Below are 6,000 nucleotides of genomic sequence, written 5' to 3'. Positions count from 1 at the left end.
ACAAAATGTTTATGGATTCAGCTAGTAGAGCTGCATCGAGCAATCAGCTGATTTAGCAGAAAATGTACCATTTTTGAATAAGAGGTCGGAATATGGAATTTGACTGAGAGAAACTGTATTTTTGGTAATAAATAAATTTAAAGAGACAAAACTAGTAGCAGCATTCTACAGTTTAAAGAGGTATATGAGTAATTGAGTATGTATTTTTATTTGTTTATTTATGTTTAGTATCAAAAATCCTGGAAAAGAAAATCACGCCAAAAGAATATTATTTGTGACAAACGTTGCCAGATATAAAACATTGGACTTTCAATTGTTATTGCCAGAAAAATTTCAATATTTTTCAATATGTCATGTGTGGTTTTGTGTTTATTTTTAAAATATTCGTAATTTTTTGTCAAATATTGTTTTGAGTTAGGCAGTCGTTTCGAGGTGTATACGGTGGCCATCTTTGGGGAGTTGAGTTGGAGCAATGTTGAGAGCTCGACGTGCCGCCAATCTGGGGTTGGTATTGTGTTGGTAGCCACAACTGGAGAAAAATATGTGTGTAGCAACATTCTAAAACGGTCAAGTGAGTGCAATATAGTGGTTTAGGACAGCAAACAACAGTGTATTTTGTGAACTGTGAACAGATTGTTGAGTGCTGTGATCACGACATATGAATTAAATAGTGAGGTACTGAATCATCAGTTATTAATGGCTGTACTTACATAAAAGCCCCTCAGAGTTCATTTTGAACATTTAGTCAATGTATTGAAGACTATTCTTGGAAAAAATATAAATCAACTACTTGTTCACATTATAAATCCACACCCGTGACACAATATTTTAAATTTCACTGAAATACCTACCTCCACTGTTTTTTTAATATTTTATTTCAACTTAAAATTGAGTAAACAACAGGTGTGAACTGGCACCCTATGACGAAAAACGTAGCCAAACATTGAGACCAGCCACTTCTCTGGGGCCACTAAGCTGAGTGTTGAGTGTGACAAATATATATATTTTAATGCCATAGCACGTGGGAGCTCAAGCTAACTATTCAGTCTAATGTAACTTTTTTATCAAAATTGGTCATATTCAGCAAATTTTTACAGTGCATAGCGCCCAGTACTGTGTAATACGGGGTTTCTTGTCCAGGATAGTCTTAACTGAACAGGCTCAGTAGGCAGTGCAGGGTTGTGTTGGAAGGTGAAGAAGATTGGGAGAAACATGTTGCCAATCACTGAGCAGTACACTGAAACTGACATCAACCACTAATGTGAGAGCTGAAATGCCGCTGGCCACCAAATAGCGCCGCACTGATTTTGCTGCTGCACTCTGGCGCTGGAGCTCCTTCCACCGCCATCCTGCAAACCATACCACACCATACCACACTGCACCTCACCACGCAGCAGCCAACAGCATCAGGCAGCAGTTGTCAAGCAGCAGCAATCTCAACAAAGCTAAGTGCTGGCAGCAGGCACATTAATTTCTCAGTTTTCTGTCTCACAGTCTGTTCATCTACGGACTCCGAATTTATTGAGATGGTGATAAAGAAGTAAGTTAGTGATGTTGAGTCTACAGGGAGTGGGAGTGAGCCTCAGAGCCCACATGGACAGGGAGAAGAAGCAGAAGCTAGTGTAGTGGCTATGCTTAGATCATTAATGAGCCAAATTGGGGAATTAAAAACTTCATTAAAAACTGATATGGGGGATCTAAAGACTGAATTGAAAACTGATATGGGGGATATGGAAAGTTCTTTGGGGGAAAAACAGAATTAAATGATCTATTGGGGGATTTATAAGAAAAATTTGAGGAGGTAGAAGGAAATTTGAATGCTAAGATTGATGCAGTTGCTGTGGAATTAAAGGGTAGAATTGATTCAGGCAGGCAGTTGTGTGACACAAGGAATGATGGGAGAAAAAAGCTCTGACTGATGTGGGTCAGAAGATTGTGGCTAGTTATGATAAAACCAGAACGTTATTATTAGATCAAATGACACGGACAGCTAGCGACCTAAGAAAGCAAACTGAAAATGTGGCTGCTGTTGCTATAAAGAGTAATATAGAAATTGACAAAGTTAATAATAGATTAAGTAATGTAGAATTATGAGGGTGGCCTATGGTACAAGTACCCAGTGGTAAGACATTTTCAGAGGAAAACGAGTACTGTGCTGCAGATTTTCTAGCACCATGCAGTGATTGTTTTATTGATGGTATGAGTGACAACAGCAAAATTAAACTGGTAAAAAGATTGTTGGAGGATTCTGCTCTGACATGGGAAAACCAATGGAGTGAACAATTTCAATCATATATTATATCTGACCAAATGTTTCTAAATAGGTATTGGAGCCAAGCAAAACAATGCAGATTACAGAATGATTTTTTGAATGGGCCAGTTTAGAAGGAGGTAGGCAAACTATGAGAGAATTTTGTCAAGAGGAATTAAGAAAGTTGGTACATTTGGATAGGCCATTGGGAATTTTGACTGAGATTTCTACTCTAAGGAGAAGGTTATCCGAAAATGTACAGTGGGAATTGGATTCTATTGAGAGGATGGACCAGGCAATGTGCTATAATCCAAACTCAGAGGGTAATAATTCAGGGAATAATCAGAGGAATAATCGAGAGAGAAGAAATAATGTGAGTTGGGGCAATACTCACCATAATCCAAGCAGGGAAGGAAATCAGAATGGTAACTGGACAGAAAACAGAGATAGAATTCAAAACAAAACTTGGAGAAATAACAGGGAAAGATTTAATGATAATGTCAGGTACCAGAGAGGTGCATGGGAAAATGGAAACAGCAGTGATCAAAGGCCAATGCAGGAACAGAGTGATGTGAGAGGAGAAATTAATGCAAGGGGACCACAGGGACAAAATTTTTGTTCCAAACAGGGTCCAATTTGGGCCAATAAATCATGCAGGAAATAGGACCATAAGATGGGAAAATAATTGTGGGAGAAATAATGGTGGATCTTTTAATAGTTTTAGGCAAAATAATGGGAGGTATTTTAATGAAAGCAAAATCAGTGCAACAAGGAAGGTGAAAGTATAGAATCAGAATTATAGGCAAACTGACAGGGGGTTTGTTGATCGTGAAAAAAATAAACAAGTGAGGAAAGAAAGGGTTTGTGGAATGAAGGCAGTTACGGGTAGTTATCAGATGTTTGGAGGCTGGTTTAATCAGTATGATAAGAGAAGGGCCTTTAGAAATAAAAATAATAGGAAATGTAGGAATCAGTTGGAAAAAATAAATGTTGGGGGTTTGTTAAATAAAAGAGACCAAATGTGGGGGCTAATGATTCAGGTAGTATTGGCATGGCAGTGATGTTAAGTAATCAGCATGCATCAGCTGTGCAACCTGTGGGAAAAAATGTGTGCTGTGATGTTGAGAGTGTGTATGTGAATGACAGCAGAAATAGCAATGTGTTGAATGCAATGGAACTTTCACCAGTTATGGTATGAGATATAAATTATGTGGAGGCCATAGTGACTGATTAAAATGTTGTTGTAGATGGAGATATAGAGGAGGGTACATGCTCCAGCAATGCAGGCACTAGATCATGTATCAGATGTAGTCATGGGTAATGATGTTGATTTGCAGCACAAGGCTGCAGAACGGGTTGTTAATGTATGTGGAGGCACTCACTCCAGTAATGATAGGGAATGTACTAGTGAGCAGGCTACAGTTCCTGTAACTGATGAATGAGCAGTAGTTGTAGGTGAAGATTTTAAAGTGCGGAATGGAGCTGCAGGTGTTGGTATTGTGGTTGAAACTATGAGGGATTCAGTTGACTCAAATAAATTTATGTTTCATGCTAATGGTATCAGTGAAGAAGCTGGACAGACACATGTTTCAAGGAAGCATGAGAGAATAAGGCAAAGAGTGATTTTGATTCCAATGATTGGATGGCCAGGGCAAAATGGTTTCAGTAGTGGGCACCTGAGGATTGGGAGATTAGCAAACATGAATATGCCAGGCAAATCAAGGATTTATGTAGGGAATGTGAGGTGTTCAAACATGCTTACAAGGAAATAGTTAATTGGGATAAATAAACACACAACGAAAAGATCCGAGAAATTAGAGCAAATACAGAGACTTACAAGCAGTCGTTCTTCCCACGCACAATTCGTGAATGGAACAGGGAAGGGGGGATCAGATAGTGGTACAATAAGTACCCTCCGCCACACACCGTAAGGTGGCTCGCGGAGTATAGATGTAGATGTAGATGTAGAAATCACTGGATGAAAAATGTGTATTTATGATGGGAAAAGATGCTATAGCTGATGATAATACTGTGAATAATAGGGAGGAACGTGAGGATGTAACAGGTAGCCATGCATGAGAAGGTAATACTGAATAGATGGGAAAAGAACAGGTGTGCACCATGACTAAAAATTGCATACAGGAGATAGAGGAGGACTTGTTGGCCAAAACAGAATTGAAGCATGATTTTATTGAAAAGGTGCAGCTGATAATAACTTTTGGTGTGGCAGGGGTCTGTGAAACTGTTTTGGGGGATACTGGAAGTTCTGTGTTTGTGGTGGCAGAGAAATTTTATGGTCACATTAAGAACAGGGAAACAGTGGAATTTCCAGTCACAGAATGGGAATTAAAAATGCTAGAGGAACAATCAGTAAACCAGTGAGGAAGGAGGTAGTTCTAGATGTAAACATTGGAAGTGAAGTATTTAGTCACTCATTTTTGGTGGTCCCAAATTTAAGTATGAATTTTGGTGTTGGGGTTGATTTCCTGAGTAAATATGAGGCATGTGTAGATTGTAAGAACCAGATGGTGGAACTGAATACTGTTGGGGGAAGAAAAAGGGTTAAATTCAAAACTGCTCTTAATGAAGAAGAATTGGTGGCTAGTTTGCATGTAGCACAGTGCTTAATGAATCAGATGGAGGTTGAGAAAGAGATAAGGAGTAAAATAAATGGTAAAAAGGGGATTCCATAGGTTGAGAAGACAGAAAAAAGATGTGTTTTCTTAAAAACCAGGGAAGGAGACTGATTTTGATGAACCCATTAAGGTCAGGCCATAGCCTATAGCACTGGCAGAGAGAGAGGCAGTTAGAGGAGAACTACAATGCATGTTAGAATGGAGAATCAACAGTGCAGAAGTGACTATTGCAACCCAATAGTAGTTGTCAAGAAGAAGTACAAATCGGTGTGTTTGGTTCTAGATGCTAGGAGGCTGAACAAAATAATTGTAAGGGAAACTGACCACCCTGAGAACATGGATGAATTGATTTTAGGGTTCAAAAAGGTAAAACTGTTAACAACTACAGATCTGAGAGATGGGTTTGGGCAGGTGCCTTTAACAGTGGAAAGCAGAAAGTATACTGCCTTCCTGTTTGAAGGCAGAGCCTATCAACACAAAGTAGTTACTTTTGGACTGTGAATATCTGTAGTTGTATTCATGAGAACTCTCAGTTATGTGCTGGGAAGTGAGTTCATGAGAAGACTGTCAATTTACATAGACAATAGTCTGATTGCTACATCAACTTGGTGAGAGTACTATGGTTTGTTGCAAGAGGTGTTTACAGCTTTAAGAAATGGGGGGATGACTCTGAATAGAAAAAGTGGGAATTTGTGAAGGCAGAAATAAAAATTTTAGGACATGTATTGTCATCAGAGGATCTTTTACCCAATGAAGAAAAGGTAAAGGCAATAGCGGAGTGTGCCAAACCAAAAAACTGCAAGCAATTGAAATCATACCTCACAATGGTAGGGTCCTACTGACAGTCCATAGATGATGTAAGCCTTAATTCACTGAACCTATCATGGCTGTTTAAGAAAAATGCACCCATGGGTGTGGACAGCTGACTGTAATAGGGATAGTTTAAGTAACAGTAGTCTACTCTATTACTTAAATATGTCACTCCCATTTTGCCTTGCCACTGACAGCTCAGACTATGGGATAGGTGCTGTTCTGTTTCAAAAGTTGGTTGACGGAAAGATGGAGCACCGTAGGATGTCGTTTGAAAGTATGATGCTGATTAAGCATGAGCGG

Source organism: Schistocerca piceifrons, chromosome 1 (genome assembly GCF_021461385.2).
Source record: "Schistocerca piceifrons isolate TAMUIC-IGC-003096 chromosome 1, iqSchPice1.1, whole genome shotgun sequence".
In the NCBI taxonomy this organism is placed as follows: Eukaryota; Metazoa; Arthropoda; class Insecta; order Orthoptera; family Acrididae; genus Schistocerca; species Schistocerca piceifrons.
Note: the sequence above shows the minus strand (reverse complement) of the source record.